The 19,796-nt window shown below is 38.1% G+C and overlaps 1 protein-coding gene across 2 annotated transcripts in view; it reads left to right on the top strand.

Annotated features, from left to right (window-relative positions):
- SOX5 (SRY-box transcription factor 5) overlaps positions 1-19,796 on the top strand; it is a 1,090,517-nt gene that overhangs the window by 284,900 nt on the left and 785,821 nt on the right. For both annotated transcript variants that reach the window (XM_061125136.1, XM_061125135.1), the window contains exon 4: positions 17,519-17,603. The gene's annotated coding sequence lies outside the window, so the exon portion shown is untranslated. The remainder of the gene's footprint in view (positions 1-17,518; positions 17,604-19,796) is intronic.

The raw sequence follows: 19,796 nt of genomic DNA, 5'->3' as shown, positions 1-19,796 counted from the left end.
ATATGTATAATTCTCTTAATTAAATTATTTTTGTAAAATCTACTCTGTACACAAAATCCTCTCTGTGAAGTTATGGCTACTGTGAAGAGATCATAATTTTGTATTTTTTTTAAAGAAGGCATCCCAAATCATTTAAGTTTCAGGCCTCTTAAAACTTGCACCCTCCCCTAATGGGGACACATTTTATAACACTTGGATAAATGCTACATACTGAATGATCATTGTCCTTAATCAGTAAGTAATGTCCAGCTCTTTTGCAAACCCAAGGATTGTGGCCCACCAAGCTCCTGTGTCCATGAGATTTCCCAGGCAAGAATACTGGAATGGGTTGTCATTTCCTTCTCCAGGGGATCTTCCCAACCCAGGGATTGAACCCATGGCTCCTGCATTGCAGCTGGATTCTTTACTACTGAGTCACCAGTGAAACCCTTAAAAGAGTGATGAATCAACCATATCCTCAGATTTCCTTTAAATACTGAAAAATATTTGCCATATGACTAGGGATTTGATTGAATTAATAGAATATCCCAAGTGTGATTCTGAGTATTTTTTTAAAGTCCTAGTCAGAATTTTATTTATGCAATTTCAGTTGGTTTTTCAAGTAATTAAACCTCAAGAATTAGTTTTCTTTTTAGTCAGATCCTGTAGAAAATATCCATCTTTTTCACCTGTAAATTTATCGCTCAGTGTGATGAGATTGGATAATATTGATAATGTTGATGTCAGTGATTCTGATCCTGGACTGTCATTGATCTTGGTACCCTGTCCCCACTGTTCACTTTTGGCTCAGGTAGGAACTGGAAGCAGCTGTATTTGAAATGCAGGAAGCTGTTAGCACCTTTTCTTTTCCTTAGTTCCCATCCTTACTCGCACCTTTCGTTTAGATTTCTTTAGTTATCACGAAAGATAGAGCAGACACTCGCTAAATGTTTGTGGGGTAAATTACAGTAGTTACTTATTTAGCCATGTGTTACTGCTACCTTCAGCTCCCTAGACCACTGGCAGATACAGGGCATATTCTCCTCCATTTTTCCCAGCAGCCATCCTAGTGTCTTTGGTATAGTGACACTAAATGCATGTGGGGGTGGTGGTGTTAACTGTCCTAAAAAAGTCAAACTCTAATCCATCAAGCATACTGTAGTAATATTTCACTCTTTTGATTAACATACTCCTTGTTACCTCACTTGCCCATTCTGATTATTGTCCACTAAACCATATTGAATCTCTGTTAAAATGTATATGAATTCCTGCAACTTAGGAAGTGTGGCTGCTGCTGCTAAGTCACTTCAGTCGTGTCCGACTCTGTGTGACCCCACAGACAGCAGCCCACCAGGCTCCTCTGTCCACAGGATTCTCTAGGCAAGAATACTGGAGTGGGTTGCCATTTCCTTCTCTGAGAAAGTGTTGCAACTGGACTCAAATCTTGGGCATTATTTTCTTGAATTTCTTGCTTCTGTTTTCTGTTCCTATATGCACACTTTATGTGAATAAGATGAACATTAGCAGATTTATCTACATCTCTTCATTTCTATTCTACAGCAATAGCTCCTTAGAGTAATATCTGAAGTTATAGTAATTTTCTTCATATCAGAGACTTTCTAACTATGTTAATGGAAGTTAGACCGGTTGCAGAGACATTCGTGAGAACTACCTATGCTGTAACATTTAAACAATTTATTTGATCTCTCTTTAGCTTACCTGCTCATGCCTTTGGAACATTGGTGTTGACCTTGTTGGAACTTTGTCTATAATCATGATAAGTCCTTCAATAAACTCTAACAGAAAATGACATTTAAATTTCCAAGTGATTTATTAACCCTTTCAGTGCTTAGGGATGTGCCATGTCTATCCTAGAAAAGCGATACTCTTGTCACACTGCTTTCATGTATTATGTCCTTGAATGCCCAATGCTTAACGACCAGATTTTTTAAAAAAAAGAAGAAGAAGAAGAAGAAAAAAAGTATAAACATGAGATAATACTAGCATTGCCTATTGCTGATAAGAACTGAGGAATAATCTTTGAGGAAAGCAGGGAATAATAAAAATTCATCAGCCGTCAATGGGCCACTGTGTTTTTCAATGCAGCAGTGTGACTAGCCTTGTGTCTGGGGTTCCATTTCCTCACATGTGAAAATCAGGGAATGCGTTGCCCCTCTTTCTTCACCTGGCCTACTCTTGATTATCCAAGATTCATTTCAATCATCCTTTCATTTGGAAGACATTGCCTACTCCCTGAGGTGGTCAGGTCCCTTCCCTGTGCATACTTATGGCATTCTGTTGAAGTTAACTGTTTATTACTTTCTCTCCCTTTTTAAACCATGAGTCCCTCAAAGCCAGGGACCATATCTCTGTACCACCAATATGTGGCTCAGAGTGGAACATGTGAAAGAAAGTTGATTAAAAAGACAAGCCAAATTCACATTCCATCCTGAATGCAGATCTTTGCTCCAATACCAACTGGTCGTGTAGTCTTGGCCAAGTTACTTAATTTACGTAGTTTTTTGTTTAGAGTATTTATTTTAAAAATTTATTCAGCTGCACCAGGTCTTAATTGCTGCATGTGGGATCTTCAGTTGCATCATACAAACGTAGTTGTAGCATGTGGGATCTAGTTCCCAGACCAGAGATCGAAACTGGGCCCCCCGCTTTGAGAGCATGGAGTGTCAGCCACTGGACCACCATGGAAGTCCAAGGTCTTTGTTTCCTCCTGTGGAATGGGGATAATATTGGCTGCCTCATCGCAAAGAGTCAGACATGACAGCGATTAAGCATACAGCACATCAGTGTTATTGTCAGACTAAACTAGTTAGTAGTATTTGTTAAGCTCCTAATAAAGCACCTGACTTATAGAAGTCAATCAATTAATGCTATTACTATTACCATTATTAGCCAAATACCTTTTTGTTGAAATAAACTTAATATATGGTCATTTCATTCTGTTTACTAAGAAATAAAAATAGGTCCTTCTGAATTTAGGTATGGGGCAAAATGGCCATCTGTTGGAAGAGTATGCTAATGTTGTTTGTGTGCATTTTTAAGAACTTTGAAGGGTCTAAGATTTTTACCCTATTTGCAAGCTAATACATTAGCCTGCCACAGTTTCATAGGTGTTGACAGAAGACACTGAAATCCTGGATCAGCAATCAAGGGCAGTTTTCACTCACAGCAATAGTAGTAGTCAGAGTGTTAGCATTTGTACTGGTTCCCTGAACCCTAATTGCCATTCAGTGATTCGGTTTTTCCAGTGGTCATGTATGGATGTGAGAGTTGGACTGTAAAGAAAGCTGAGTGCCAAAGAATTGATGCTTTTGAATTGTGCTGTTGGAGAATACTCTTGAGAGTCCCTTGGACTGCAAGAAGACCCAACCAGTCCATCCTAAAGGAGATCAGTCCTGGGTGTTCATTGGAAGGACTGATGCTGAAGCTGAAACTCCAATATTTTGGCCACCTCATGCGAAGAGCTGACTCATTGGGGAAGACCCTGATGCTGGGAAAGATTGAAGGCAGGAGGAGAAGGGGACGACAGAGGATGAGGTGGTTGGATGGCATCACTGACTCAATGGACATGAGTTTGAGTGGACTCTGGGAGTTGGTGATGGACAGGGAGGCCTGGCGTGCTGCAGTTCATGGGGTCGCAAAGAGTCAGACATGACTGAGCGACTGAACTGAACTGAAATGAAATGAAGGTTGCTCAATTGTATCTGACTCTTTGCAACCCCATGGACTATACAGTCCTTGTAATTCTCCAGGCCAGAATACTGGAGTGGGTAGCCTTTCCCTTCTCCATGGCGTCTTCCCAACCCAAGGATCGAACCCAGGTCTCCCACATTGCAGGAGGATTCTCTACCAGCTGAGTCACAAGGGAAGCCCAAGAATACTAGAATGGGTAGCATATCCTTTCTCCAGTGGATCTTCCCAATCCAGGAATCGAACAGGGGTCTCCTGCATTGCAGGTGGATTCTTTACTAACTGAACTATCAGGGAAGCCCATCGCTAAATCATGTCCAACTCTTTGGTACAGTCCCTATGGACTGTAGCATGCCAGGCTTCCCTGTCCTTCACTATCTCCCAGAGTTTGCTCAAATTTGTGTTCATTGAGTCAGTGATACTATCTAACCATCTCATCCTCTGCCACCCCTCTCTCCTTTTGCCTTCAGTCTTTCCCAGCATCAGGGTCTTTTCCAATCTTAAATGGAGTGTGATCTAAAAAGGTTTCTTTTAAAGCCCTAAATCATCATTCAAATGCTGACATATCTGAAGACACCAAAGGGGTAAAGACTAAGGAAGCAAAATACTACATACAAAATACATAGGGGATACCGTAATGTGTCCTTATGACTGAGGCAACTTGCTGCTTCCAAATCAGGGACTTTATCTGGCTCATGTTAAGACTGGAACTAAGCCTGGAGAAGGTAGCCTGGACCCTATCCATAGGAAGCAAGAGTTGAGAGCCATTGCTTAGGGGAAGGTTTTAACAGGGCAAAGGCAAAGAGTGACATTCTCTGCAAAGAGGATATTATTACTTATCATGATGCTTATTGAAATAATTTAGCACGTCAGAAGATAACCAAATTTATTTTTAAGATTGGATGCGCATTGTTGTGCTTGTCTGATGTAAGCTGTACATAACAGGAAAGTCAAAGGTCACTCGCATAACTGAAATAAATTTCCATTTTCGTTTCATATTATTGAAATGTATGCTTCTGACTTTCCCCATTTGCTTCACTTTATTTTCAACATTCTTCTAAGCAAAGTGTTATAAATACCATGACGAATTATTTTATGATCCATTTATCTCAGTAATGGTGACCTCTGTCACTTGAACCACTGTTCAACATATTGCCAAAGAGCAAAGATTAAGGTAGAGGGCATTTTGTGGAATTAGTGACTACTGAAGAGCTGATAGCCTAATGCCAAACCAGTCATTAGGACTCAGGAAATGTTACAATCTGAAAGCATTATTATGATTATATAACAAAAATAAGAGACAAAAACAGATGGCTTAAATAAAACTGCTGCTAAACCAGGGTTTCTCCTTCTTAACACTATTTACATTTTGGACTGGATAATTCTTTGTGGTGGGGAGCTGTCCCAGATGTACTGAGAGATGTTTAGAAGCATCCCTGGCTTCTATGGTCTAGAGTAGTGTCCCCCATCCCCCCACCAGTGTGACAATCAAACATGTCTGCAGACATGGCCAAATGTCCCCCAAGGGGCAAAATCCCCTTGGTGGAGAACCACTGTGCTATTTCCATTTTTTAAAATGGGAGCATCTCTCAACGAATAAGAAGGTAAATACAGAGTGTAGCATAATCCTGGTCAACGTGCAGAACTCCAGAAATAAATTAATGCTTCCATGATTTGAAGGATTTCAAAATGACCTCTCTGAACTCTAGGTGAGCTTTCCCAATAGCTCAGCAGTAAAGAATCTGCCTGCAATATAGGAGACAAAGGTTCGATCCCTGGGTTGGGAAGCTACCCTGGAGGAAGGCAGGCAATCACTCCAGTATTCTTGCCTGGAGAATCCCATGCATGGACAGGCAGACTGCAGTCCATGGGGTTGCAGAGAGTCAGACATGACTGAAGTGACTTTGCACACACACGTACTGCAGGTACTCTGTTACAAAGCATGGTGGAGGGGAAAGAAGACAGGACTTGGGCTCTTGCCTTTTTTTTATGCTGCTTTATTATAGTTTAGTGACTTGGGAGTCACATCACAATTTTTCAGATTTGTTTTAATCTGTAAGAGAGGGATCATCCCAGTCATCCCTACCTTCAAGGATTGCCACAAGGATCAGATCTGATAGTTTAAGTGAAAATGCCTTGAAAAGTCTAAAGAGCTCTGTAATTGTTAGGCTGAGACGAATAAAATGGTTTTGTTTTAAGAACTTCTTGAAAATTTTAGAGCATTCCTTGAAATAACTAGAGGAACCCTGGGGCATCACAAAAAAGGATTTGAGAATCACTTCTTTTGAAGTTGCCCTTTAGCCCTGCTTAGCTCACTTTTCTGTGTTCTTGGTTGCCGTGTGCTGAGTGGCTGTGACAGAAGGCACGGTTGAAGGAGTGGTGGAAGGGCTTGGCTGACAGCAGCAAGGAAACCATTCTCAGGGTTCAAAAAGCATAAGTACTTTGTTCATGTTTCTTCGGTATCCAAGAAGTATCTATAAATTGAGTAGTTAGAGACTTTAAAGAGGAGAAAATAAGGTTAATATTGTAAATTTATTCAAAGTGGATATTGCTGATTTAAGTAACCATATTTCTGACTTATGACGTTATGTGTCTTTTTATTAACTAAAAATTCTTTGTGAGTTTTAGTAGCTTTATTTTTGGTCAAAAATGAATATCCTTTCTCTATTTGAGGCTGAAACATTGTTAATGCAAAATTGCCACAAACTTTTCCCCCTTTTTAAAAATCAGTGGGAGCTTTCCTGGCCTGAAATTGTATGAAAATATATGCCTGAACTTTGAGAAATAGAATAGTTTAGTCTAAGGTTAGAATGGATCTTAAAAGCTAGATGAACCAATATGCCATTCTGTTCAGAAATCCTTTTCTTAGACCTCTGAGACATGGTCTTGCTTTACCATCTCTGCCACCTTCTTTGGTAGAGAATATATTTGAAAAATTTTGCAGATGAAGAACTGAAGTTAAATGACTATGTCCAGGATCACTTGGGTAATATATAGCAAAGCCAAAACGTTATTCCAGTCTCCCTGAATCCAGAGCCCTGGCTTAAACCCTAAATCATTTGTGTCCCTCCAATCAATTGTATTACTGGGCATCTCATTTAAGAAAAAGTTGGTTTTCACAATGCGCTGAAATCTACTACCTCCTCATAACCCTGCCATCAAAACAAAAACAGAAATGTGACTTTGTTCTAATGTGAAACATGAGACAATATGTGTTGTCCATACTTTTCCAAATGGCAGCCCTTTAAATATCTGATTGAACTTAGTGATTGGTGCCCTTCTTAGTCATTTTTTTTTTTTTAATTTGTGAAATTTTAAATTTCACAGCTTATTATTATTAGTTTAGTTTTGGCCGCATTGAGTCTTCCATGCAGTGTGTGGGCTTTCTCTAGTTGCAGCGAGACGGGGCTACTCTCTAGTTGCTGTGCTTGGGCTTCTCATTGCTGTGGCTTCTCTTGTTGTGGGGCACAGGCTCAGCAGTTGTGAGGCATGGGTTTAGTTGCTCTGTGGCTCATGGAATCTTCCTGGACCGGAGATCATATCCATGTCCCCTGCATTAGCAGGCAGATTCATAACCACCGAACCACCAGAGAAGTCCTCTCTTGTTCTTAAGTTGAATCTTTTTCAGATTCAATGTGTCTTGTCCTCCTATTTGTACTTATTTTAGTCCATCTAGTCAAGGCTATGGTTTTTCTGGTGGTCGTGTATGGATGTGAGAGTTGGACTATAAAGAAAGCTGAGTGCCAAAGAATTGATGCTTTTGAACTGTGGTGTGGGAGAAGACTCTTGAGAGTCCCTTGGACTGCAAGGAGATCCAACCAGTCCATCCTAAAGGAGATCAGTCCTGGGTGTTCATTGGAAGGACTGATGCTGAAGCTGAAACTCCAGTACATTGGCTACCTGATGCGAAGAGCTGACTCATTGGGGAAGACCCTGATGCTGGGAAAGATTGAAGGTGGGAGGAGAAGGGGACGACAGAGGATGAGATGGTTGGATGGCATCACCGACTCAATGGACATGAGTTTGGGTGGACTCCAGGAGTTGGTGATGGACAGGGAGGCCTGGCGTGCTGCAGTTCATGGGGTTGCAAAGAGTCGGGCACGACTGAGTGACTGAACTGAACTGAACCAGCACAGTTGTCATACCCGCTGTGTTTCTGGTTGACTTTTCTGAGTTTTGAATTCTTATCCAATTCCCTGTCTACTGGATGAAAATCAGTTTTGGAACCCATATTTAAAATTCTGCCTTGTTATAGAGCATTGGTTATATCTAACTTGAATTTTGACACTGAATAGTTATTAACTACGTTCTCTTCTTTCCATTGCCACATCTCATCCTTGCTTGCATTGTGATTGCTGCCATTAAAAATTACAAAGTCTTGTGAACTTATCTGAAGATTATCTGAAGCAGATATTTTGTCTTAAAATTTTTATAAACAAAGGACTATATTAAAATAGGTTAAAGTTTCAGTGTGTGGATTTATTTCCATTATTTCCATTTTAAGATCCTTTTATGTTTTAAAATTTCCTTACAGATTAGAGTTCCAATCTGATAAGTATGTCTTCATCTAGCCCTATGATTACTGCATAATTATTCAAGTGTTTTGAGTAGGATAAAATCATAAATATTATTTGTATCCTTTCACATTAATTATTAAGCACATGTCTGTTTCAGGGAAATTTAATCTATACGTTTGATTCATAGTCCCATAATTTTTCAAAATGTAATTTTGTAAGAGCCATCTAGCATCAGTCATTTTTATGGTGTGTATGTGTGTGCACATATGCACATGCACATTCCTAACATCAGAAAGTCATATTTTGTTTTTAATAAACAAATACCTACATATTAAACATGTCTATACTTGGTTAACTAGTTTCTGCCATCTACCACTGACAAAATATATTTTCATGACAGATTGGCTACTTCCTTAAAATAGACTGACCAGATTCCCAAAATGTTAGGCATTTGGGTTGAATTTCTAGGGGCAGTAGTGGGTCTCTGTTGCTCCTTCATTGGTCCATAGCTTAAGACAAATCAATTAAAAGAAAGCAAGATATAAATAAGCAATTGGCAAAAGATGGGGCATAAGACTAGATTGGTACATGAATGCATTGTGAATGTTATATGTAGGGAACCATACTTTGGGCATGGACTATATTGGACCAGCATGCTGGGTTCCATGCTGTTGAAAGGGTCTTATACTTTAGGTGGCCTTGACCTGCTTCAAGGGAACTATGAATAAAGGATAAATCATGGTTCTGCCAGTAGGTGATAAAAGTGAAATAAAATAAGCACTCTTTATGGTCAGCAGGAAGACAGAAGCCACTGTGATTATTTTAAAAAGGGGCATCTAATAGTGAGAAATTGTTGCAGATTGACAATAATAAACTTTAAAAAAGCAACCTAGAGGTCAGGAGCAGGAAGAAGTTACTACCACCCTTATGCTGGAGACAAAAGGGCTGAGTTTGGCAGGATGATGGCAGGGTTGCTGGGGTCACTGGACAGAAGCGGGAACCATGGGAGCCTGTTCAGCAGGAGCCGAAACCTGGTAACAATGGAGCTGCTGCCTGAGCCACATCGCAAGGGAAAGAAAGAGGGAGAGATCCAAACAGCAGAGGGTCAAGAGGTGTTGAACCTTGGAGACAGTCAATGGGAGTTTGTTTTTCTGAAGTCTTTATTTTGAATATGTAATTGTCTCTATGATAAAATGTTTTTAAACAGTAAATGAGAGAGGAGACATAGGAGTACATGTGTGTGCACATGGCTGCCTGCACCCCCTCCACACGCACACCCATGCATGCGCCTACGCACAGTTTTACACCGAGCTCCAGACTACCTACTCCCAGTAGCTTAACTCACCTCCAAGCTGACTACCAGGGGGGCCAGGGAAACTTAACCCACAAGAGTGAGAGCATGTCAGGAATCAGCAGAGCAGGAGATGGACAAAGAAAGGATCTTAGGCAAAGACGCTGACAGACCCTCACCCAAGATAAATAAGGCAGTGACTTTCCTCTTGCACGAAGTTCTAGAATTTCCCATTGCTCCTCTGACTTTCTCAATCCCTCACAAGGTACCCTCTACCAGAATTTTGTTCCTATCAAAGTGGGACTTGGCTCACATTGTGTAATTATTTGACCTAGCCTCTGTCACACTGAGCCTTTGGATACTGGAGTGTCCATATAACACACCAAGTTTTTGCACACTTCTAGCACACTTTCATTTACAGGCAGTCTACATGGTTGACTATACAAGCTCTGATAAATTTCAGACAAACTCCAGATTAGTTGGAGTATTTGTGGTTTTGGTTTGAAATCCTTACTTGCATGGAGAGTGAGGACTTGGGCAAGATAGGATGGTAATGACAACATGGGTTCTTCTGCAGTGATGCTCTTCAGCACACATTGAATGCATTTGGTTGATCAAGAAAAACCGTGCTCAAGTTTTTTATGTTCAGCTTTGAAGACTGATAATTAAGATAGCAAAATGGGAGTACACTAACTTTATAATTATTTGAATTACTATATAAAGTATTGGAATCCAGCTGTACTGATTTTGTAATAATAAGTGGGTACTTGGTTCTCAAACACCTTTAACTCTATGGGATGGGGGGGCTCTGTGGGAGGGAGGAGATATATATATATATTATATATATATAGATATATATATATATAGCCAGTTCACTTTGTTGTACAACATTGTAAAACAACTATATTGTTACTTGCTTAGTTGTGTCTGCCTCTTTGTGACCCCATGGACTGTAGCCCGCTAGGCTCCTCTGTCTATAGAATTCTCTAGGTAGGAATACTGAGTAGGTAGTCATTTCCTTCTCCAGGGGATCTTCCTGACTCAGGGGTCAAACCCAGTTTTCCCACATTGCAGGCAGGTTTTTGTTTGTTTGTTTGTTTGTTTGTTTTTACCATCCGAACCACTAGGAAAACCCAAACTACTCCCTGATTTAAAAAAAATCTTTAACTCTAGAAAAGATGGAGTTTGATTCTATAATACTAGAAATAACACTTTTCTAACCAAGAAAAATATGAAGTCTCTTCTGGGGCCGTCGTGTATGACTGTGTAAGTAATATATTTTATGAATTGTCCATTTTGGGACATCTTCTCTTATTCACATAGTTGACATACCAGCAACAGCCCTGATCTCCCAACACTGACATTATCAGGGGAAGTATTGCCAGGAGAAGTTTCACAGCCTCCTCTAAAGAATGAGGTTGACTTTTAGTACCCACACAGAGATTCTAAGAGGCCCCTGTGAAGAGTATCTTGATGTTGAACAGTACAGAGCTATTGTTGCTTTTAGATTTTCATGTTTGCCTATTTGCATTTAGGCCAAGAATATTTTTATTTATCTTTACTACTTTCTTGTTAATACTGGCTAAACCATTGTGTAAGAACAAAACTTTTCATTATATTAAATGATTATTAAGACTATGGCATGGTCTCAGTGGAAATATACTAATATATTTGTGTGTGTGTGTGTGTGTGTGCACACATGCATGCTCTGTTACTTAGCTGTGTCCAATTTTTGCAACCCTATGAACTCTAGTCCCCCAGTCTCCTCTGCCCATGGGATTTCCCAGGCAAGAATACTGAAGTGGGTTGCCATTTCCTCCTCCAGGAGATCTTCCTGACCCAGGGATCGAACCTGTCTCTCCTGCATTAGCAGGCAGATTCTTTTACTGCTGAGTCACCGGGGAGGCCCAATGTATCTTTGTACTAATATACAAGTTAGCATTTGTATATTTTACAAAAGCAGTTTAGTAGCTTAGTTTTGAAAACTGGCCTAAGTCCTGAATTTAAAATTTTCAATACTGTTTGACTTGTTCACACAAAGGCAAAGCCACCAACACACGGCGGAAGAGATCTTTTAAATCGGGTTAAAGTGGATAGGTTTTCAGGAGTGGATGGCAGACTCAGGCCAGGCAGTAGTGAAGTGGCAGGAGCAGGCATCAGACTAGGTCAAAGGTCAGACCCAGCACCGCCTTAAGTTCACTGGTTCAGTTTCTTGACTGCTCTGTCCCTTGTGCTGTGAAACATACCAGCCTGTAGAGATTTCTGTCAAGATCCAAGGGTAAATGGATCCTAGAATGGTGCATGATAGAGTGGGCCAAATAAACCTCTTATAAAAGTTTATTTTTCTTTAAAAAATGTCAACTTTTTCTTGAGCTATCGTTCATGTTCAAGTTCAAATTAGGTAACATTTTTTCCCCCTTTGGCTTTCTTACACCTGTCTGTTGCTTCTGTCCTTGTTAGCTCCCCATCTCTATCCTTATACCCAGTGCTATTCTTTTTAATATTTTATTATTATTGTCTGCGCTGGGTCTTAGTTGCGACACTTGGGATCGTCAGTCTTTATGGCAGCATGGGAACCTTTAGTTGCCATATGTGGGATCTAGTTCCCTGACCTGGGATCCAACCCAAACTGTCTGCATTGGGAGTTTGGAGTCTTAGCCACCAAATCATCAGATATGTCCCCCAATACTGTTCTTGAATTGTTCTGAGGTAAAAGTTTTTGGTATTAAACATCTGGATGTGTAGTTGTTTTGTGAGATGCTTTTTTATTTCTTTTCAGTATGTTCCTTATTTATTCCTTTCCCTCATGTCCCTAAAAATATCCTGCTTATTGATAATGTATGTTTCCCTTGTTTTTATTAGAAAACGGAATGGCAAAATGCATGGCAAAATGCAGCAGCATTAAGATTTGGCTATGCATCTGCATAGTGCCTTCCAGTTTATCAGCTTAAAAATCCTTTGAATATCTGAAATTGAAAAATCTGAAATTTGAATCGCTGATGCATTTGAAATCACGTCAGGACACCGTTTTACTCAGACCTCCTTTTTTTGGGGGGGGAGGTATGTGTGTGTATTTGTATGTGTGTTGATTCAACATGTGTATATATTCTATTTTCCCCATCTGGCATCTGATTTAGCACCAGCCTATCTAGCTGTTCTGTGTCAAGAGGGCTTCAGCCTTTTCACTATGAAAGAGAAAGAAATGAAATAATAAAAAGGAAAAGTCTTCCACTATCTCCCCCCTCCTCACTTTCTGTTTAGTTGTTTCTAAGCAAGTTTCTTGCCATTTACCTTTGCATCTGCATTGCTTATTGATTGGCAATTTTAAAATTGTTTATTGTGCTCTTTTGTTTCACTGTTCAAGAGCTAAAACAAAAGCTCCCAGGCCCTGTGAGGTACACATTTGCATGCGGTGAGCGTTGCCCGAGGAAAAAGTAATTGCTAATGCATATTTATGGGGCACAAATTTGCCATTTGTTTATGCATAAAATTATCAATAGTGCAGGGCGGCCCAGCCGTAGAAAATGGTGACCTTTTTAGCTTAATAAATAGAAATCAGCTGTTATTGTGAAGAGATCAGCCATTTATTCTGTGTTGAGGGACATTGCCGGGAAAATGCAGATTGGGGCTGGCAATATCATTAAATGGAAGGCCAATGACCCTTTCCGTAGAGTCTATTATACTTTATCTAATAGGGGATAAATGACTCTGGTTGGCAAATGGAAAAAAAAGAACAACAGTTTTTTTTTTTTTCTTTTGTAGTTTTATAACTGTGGATTTTAAGCCATAAAACTGAACAGAAAACCTCATACTGACCTGTTGCTAGAATTCTCTCAAAAAATACCTGTTTTAAAGTTGCTTTTCCTATTGGTTATTCTCTATTTCAGTTTGTACCCATTGAAACAGAAAGTCAGATACTTTTTTTCCAGAAAAATAGATCATCTTTAGTTTTTGGCTTTTTTTTTTTTTTCTTTGTCCTCCTTTTTGGCCATACTTTTTATCTTTGCAGTACAGGAGTATTTGCATTTTCCAGGGTTGCTTTACATTTGATATCTTAAAAATATTAAAAGTAGAAGAAGATACTCTCAAAATAAAGTTAGGAATAAATGATAAACTGAAGCTTTCTTTTTAAAACTAAGCATAAGGCCTTCTCACTCATAAGAATGGCTTCTGAGGGAAGTATGTGGGTCCTTTGGATTAGTAAAAATATTACATGAAGTAAAACCTTCTCATCATTTCTTTTTTTGTTTGCCATACCACATGGTTTGTTAGGATCTTAGTTCCCTCAACAAGGATTGAACTCAGGGCCACGGCAGTAAAAGCATGGAGTCCTAACCACTGAACCTTCAGGGAACTCCCAGCGTATTTTCTTAATATGTGAAAACCAACAGACAGTCATTGTAACTTTTTTGGTTGTCTCACTGAGATGAAATGCCCTTAGTTTCCCCAGAGCTTGCTTGAAACTATGGTTTAATGTGGGGTGCTCTCACGCTACATTTTTTTGGCCCGTGTCTCTCTGGTAGGCTAGTGATCATTTTGGTCTTTTAGGGTTTCTTTTTTTAATTGAGTCTCCTCAATCATTATAGAAGTCACTATGAAGTGGAAGTTGTGTTTGCTTTTGCAGTATTGTAATGATTTGATGCCCTGAAAACTTTATGTAAGTTACGAAACAAGTTAATGCAACAGAAACATGTAAATCCACCTTGGAAGATGGTGGAGCTCTTGGAAGCTCCATGCATGCTTCTTGGTAATTGTGTGTCCTAACGTGAGTGCACTGCACTGGGTTTCAAGTTTCAACAATGGTGGATTTGCAGCCGCCAGTCTTGCCCTCCTGCCACACTTGAGTAGGACAGTGGATTCTGCAACATGTCACCAAAGTGACTGAGTAACCTTTTACTGGCAGAAGTAGGTCTGTTGTTCTCTTTTAAAGTAGAGGTTGTAAATAGGATTCAGGCACCAGGGTACATTAGTCCATAAAATGAATATATTTTTTATGTCATTTATAAGATATTGATTTTAGGTCCATTAGATTCATGGTCCCTAGTGGGAGAAAAAACAATGATTTAATGGGTAGGTTGGAATTTCAGAAGGAAGAGCCACAGTAATTAACCCTTTCTTCTTCAACTTCCTGCCCCCGGTGTATAATATTGTCAAGGAGCTGAGGAGAGGACTCTAGGAGACAGGGACACTTTATCAGCTGTCTTCCCTGCACTTTACAAGGGATCACAAAACAAATTTCAGCTGGATTATTACTATGTCTCTGAATGTGATAGAACAGATCACTCTCAGTTGATAAGTTGCCAAAACTATCTTTTATAAGGTAAGTTTTAAGTTGATGGATAAATTTTATTTTCCAAAACTCAGAGCACATTTATTTAGAGAGTTAGTAATTTAAGGTATTGTTTAGGGAGATTAAAGATATGAAGAATACAGCTTAGATTTTTTTAAAAAGGATCTTTTTCTCAACTCTAAGAAAGGAAAGATCATCCTGATGTCATGTCAGTTATACCCTTTCTTAGGCAAGTCTTAAGTGATATTGGTGAGAATGACCACCATAATTTTTAAAGTAGGGTGCTGCCTGTTCCAAAAATACATAGATAACTACTGGTTTATATAAGCCTCTTTTCTGACAAGAAGATGGCTGAAATATCACTTCATTTCTCTGTTATTAAATTTAGATGTAAAGCACTTATAATAATTGTAGTCAATTTCGCTTAACTAATGTTACTACTACCTGAAAGGAATTTCCTCTTACGCTGCTTTGGCAGTTACATCTTCATTATTATATTTGAAAAAACCTAATTACAATATAGGTATGAAAAGTTTAAACATTCCAATCATCATTCTAATCTTGTGCCATACTGATATATTATGGTTAAAGAAAAATATGCCACCTGAAATCTGATTAGCTTAAAACTTGACCTTACATAAAAATTATAGTATCAACAAACATTTTTTAGAACATATTTTAGTTCAGGTTTTTCAAGTTCTGTGACAAAAATATAAAAATACAGGCTCCCTCTTGTGGGTAAAATTACCAGCTGTGTATTTCTGTGTTGCCCACTTATGAGATATGACAAATTTTTTTGTTTCATTTTTAAGTAAATTCTACTGTGGCGGTGTCTTCACAGTTGCTTAGATGTGATGTTTCACTTAATTGATAAAAGTAAAGTTTGGGGTACCTTTTTAGTATAATTTTTTTAATGAAAATAGTTTTTTTTTTTTTTTTTAAGAATTGGCAGACCATGTGTAAACAACTTTTATTTTACTGCAACAGCATAATTTCTCTTTTTTAAAACTTTGAATATTATATTAGAGTTTAGTTTCCTAACAATGTTATGGTAGTTTCAGATGTATAGCAAAGTGATTCAGTTATGCATATACACGTATCTACTCTTTTTCAAATTAATTTCCCATTTAGGTTGTTCCAAAATATTAAGCAGAGTTCCCTCTGTTGTGCAGTAAGTCCTTGTTGGTTATCCACTTTAAATACAGCAGTATTTTCATGTTGATCCCAGACTCCTTAATTAACCTTTCACCCCATCTTCCCCCCACCCTCTCCTAAGCATGAGTTAGTTCTTTAAGTCTGTGAGTCTACTCTGCTTTGTAAATTGTTTTTATCATTTCTTTTTAGATTCTGCATATAAGCAGTATCATATGATATTTCTCCTTCTGACTTATTTCACTCAGTATGACAATCTCTAGGTTTATCATGTTGCTGCCAATGGCATTATTTCATTCTTTTTAATGGCTAAGTAATCCTCCATTGCATATATGCACCACATCTTTTTTATCCATTCATCTGTCAGTAGACATTTAGGATGCTTCTCTGTCTTGGCTGTTACGAACAAGTAGCAGCGTAACTTCTGATGTTCAAAATTTAATAACTTTTCTCCCTTTTAAATACTTTCCAAAGCAGCAATTAGTGAATTGATGAAATAATGTGGCGTCTTCTGTCAATGTGGTGACTTTTGGAGTTCTGTGCTTATTAACAAAAGATCTGACATTGGAATGAAGTGAAAGCCCCTCTACTAATCATGGTCTAGATGGATAACTATGGTAATGAAACTACTCTAATACCGTAAACCTTGTGACCAAAGTAGTGAATAATCAATGGCATAGTAAGAATGATGATGAAGAATTACTCAATTCTCCATAAATTGAACTGATAGTAAAGAGGCTGAACTGGCACCAAGGCTGTGGCTACCACCAAGTACTGATTCCTTCCTCTCAAAAGTCTGATTCTTGAGAATTTCAACTGATTGCCAGGGACAGTTTTTGTTTAACCTAAGGAACTGATAACGGCCAGAGTTCCATTCACTTCTGATGGTGGCAAGAGCAATATTTTTGAAGCTGGATTGGGCAGTACAGTCACAGAGACACAAGCAAGGAACATCAACGTAGAGACAGCTGAATGGCTCCCACTAGGCGGTTGCTGTGTTGACCTTGGCCGTCACACATTTGAATGCAATCAAAGAGAGGATCTATGAGGCTACTTGAAAAATTTTCATAACTCATTCCAAGAAAGAAAAACCTTAATGCTACCTGTCCTAAAGTATACTCAGGATGTTTATATCAAAATTATACAAAATGAACAACTTGTGATTAATAAATACAGAGGAGGGGGTGACAGAGAATGAGATGGTTGGATGGCATCACTCACTCAATGGACATGAGTTTGAGCAAACTCTGGGAAATAGTGAAGGACAGGGAAACCTGGAGTCCTGCAGTCCATGGGGTCACAACTGAGTGACTAAACAGAAATAGCAAATTAATATGTAATGCCTTTAACAGAACTTACATGTATATAATAGTTTTTGGATTAATTCTTGTGATATTATGATATCAAAGTAATGCCTCTTTTTCAATAAATAATAACTTTATATCTATATAAATAGATATTTATATATATAAAAATTTATTTGAAAACCATAGACATCTCATGCTTCTGAAGAGTCATATCTTGAAATATTTACTAAAAAGGAACAATGCAGTATTAATGGTCTACTTTTATTTTTTCTAGATTCCTCTTGCTAATGACATGAGTCCTGTCTGAATCTACTTACAAGATTCTGAAGCCTGAACAGAAAATTTTGGCACTGCACTGGGTAGGAAAAAGATAAAACACATAATGCACACCTTTGAAAAAATTGATTATTTTAAAAATGGAAGTTTGTGTGCCTTATTTTTAATTTATAAGTAAAATATGTGACATATGCATATAAAGCTATAATACATAGTCTTTTATGTTCAGATGACAACTGAATTTGTAATTATAATTTTCAGACTCATTATGAAGGTAATGTTTCTAAACTGGCAGATGAAAGCAACATTTCTTTTCTTTTCATTTCCTTAATGAGATACACATTTCTTAAAGTTGCAAAAGCTTTTCTTCTTCATTGAAATTTTTTTAAAAAACATTTGCTGCTACTTTTTGTTGTTGCTGAAAAAGAAATACTCTGGGTCACAATGGGTAGGTCACAGATTTTACAAAACTTGCCACAGGCTATTAAGTATTTCAGGGTATGTTTTTGTAAACACATACAAAAGTACAAGTTTGCTGAGGCCAAACAGGTATTTTCCAATTTGCTTGGCAGGAAAATTTATTGGGCATCTATCTGTGTGTGCATTTATGAAATGCTTGTAAAAGTTATACTCTTGGGAAGAGGAATTGAATGTTTGACCACAGACCTGGAGTTAAAAATCCTTTTATAGTTCCATGACTGACGGACTATCATATGAATGAGAGCAGAAAAGGCTGGAGGAAAGGCGTCCTATTGTTTAGAAATTTGTCACCAGTAAAATGGAAAAGGAATTACCTTTCTGTTTAGTTGAAGAGAATAGTGAAAAAATTGTCTTCCTGCAGAGTGAATTAAAATTTATTTCCTAATCCACTTGAAAAGTCATATGATTTATGTTTCTAGAACTTCAAGATACAAGTTTATTTGTGAAAACCCTTACATTCAACGGTAGTTTTTTTTATCATCTTTAAAAATGGAATTGTTTTAAATCCCCAAAATACTTTAAAATATTCATAAATAAGACTTTATATATTCACAGACAAATGAATCAAAGCAATATGGGAGAAAGCATTGTGCGTATAACTTTAATGATAACAGAATGGAAATGGAACTGGAATAAGTCACGAATTATTGCAGATATGAAACTTTTATAGTTTTACAAGTGAAAACAGAAATATAAATAAAATTAAGTGGGAAATGGAAAACTAGGACTACTTTTAATAAATACAGCAAACATCATATGTAAAGAGCTATTATTATGAGAAAGGCAGTAACGTCTTAATTTAAAACATAACAAGATATGAGAACAAATAATTAATGAAGAATGCAATTCTAATGCAAAAGGCTAGTTAAAGAAATGCAAAGTTATGCTTCACTTAAAATCAAACTAGTAAAAAGTAGTTTGGAATAATGTTGTAACAAGAATGTAGGGAGTTGGGTGCGTTCAGTAATGTTGGAAAAAGGTTATATTTGTTCCACTTTTCATAAAGCGATTTAACTATCTCTGTTAAGAGCCTTGAGTGTTTCCAAAGCATTCTATGCAACATTTTCAGTTTACTAGTTTGGAAAGGTTTGGTTGGAAGTAATCCAAATTGTTTTAAAAAGGTAGAACTTTAATTTTTCTTATGTGAAGTCTGTGTACTCAGTAAAGAAATGATCAGGAGGTTCCATAGTCATTAGGGACCCAGATCCTTCATCTTTTGCTCTGTTCCCCTGAAACTTTTATCTCATGTTTTGGGATATCCAGTATTGATATTCCAGCAATAAAGTCAATATTCTAGCAGCAGGAAAAGAATATTTCTAGAAGATTTATGCTCTTTCCCTATTGTTATTCAGTCGCTAAGTTGTGTCCGACTCTTTGCAGTCCCATGAACTGCAGCATGCCAAGCTTCCCTGTCCTTCACTATCTCCCAGTTTGCTCAAACTCATGTCTACTGAGTTGGTGATGCCATCGCACCATCTCATCCTGTGTTGCCCTCTTCCCTCCTGCCCTCAACCTTTCCCAATGTCAGGATCTTTTCCAATGAGTCTGCTCTTTGCATCAGGTGGCCAAAGTACTGGAGCTTCAGCTTCAGCATCGGGCCTTCCAATGAATATTCAGGGTTGATTTCCTTTAGAACTGACTGGTTTGATCTCTTTGCTGTCTAAGGGAGTCTCAAGAATCTTCTCCAGCACCATAGTTCAAAAACACCACAATTCTTTGGCACTCAGCCTTCCTTATAGTCCAACTCTCACATCCATATGTGACCGCTAGAATAACCATAGCTTTGTCTATATGAA

The sequence above is a fragment of the Dama dama genome, chromosome 22 (assembly GCF_033118175.1).
Source record: "Dama dama isolate Ldn47 chromosome 22, ASM3311817v1, whole genome shotgun sequence".
NCBI classification, from domain to species: Eukaryota; Metazoa; Chordata; class Mammalia; order Artiodactyla; family Cervidae; genus Dama; species Dama dama.
Note: the sequence above shows the minus strand (reverse complement) of the source record. Positions and strands in the feature narration are given on the sequence as shown.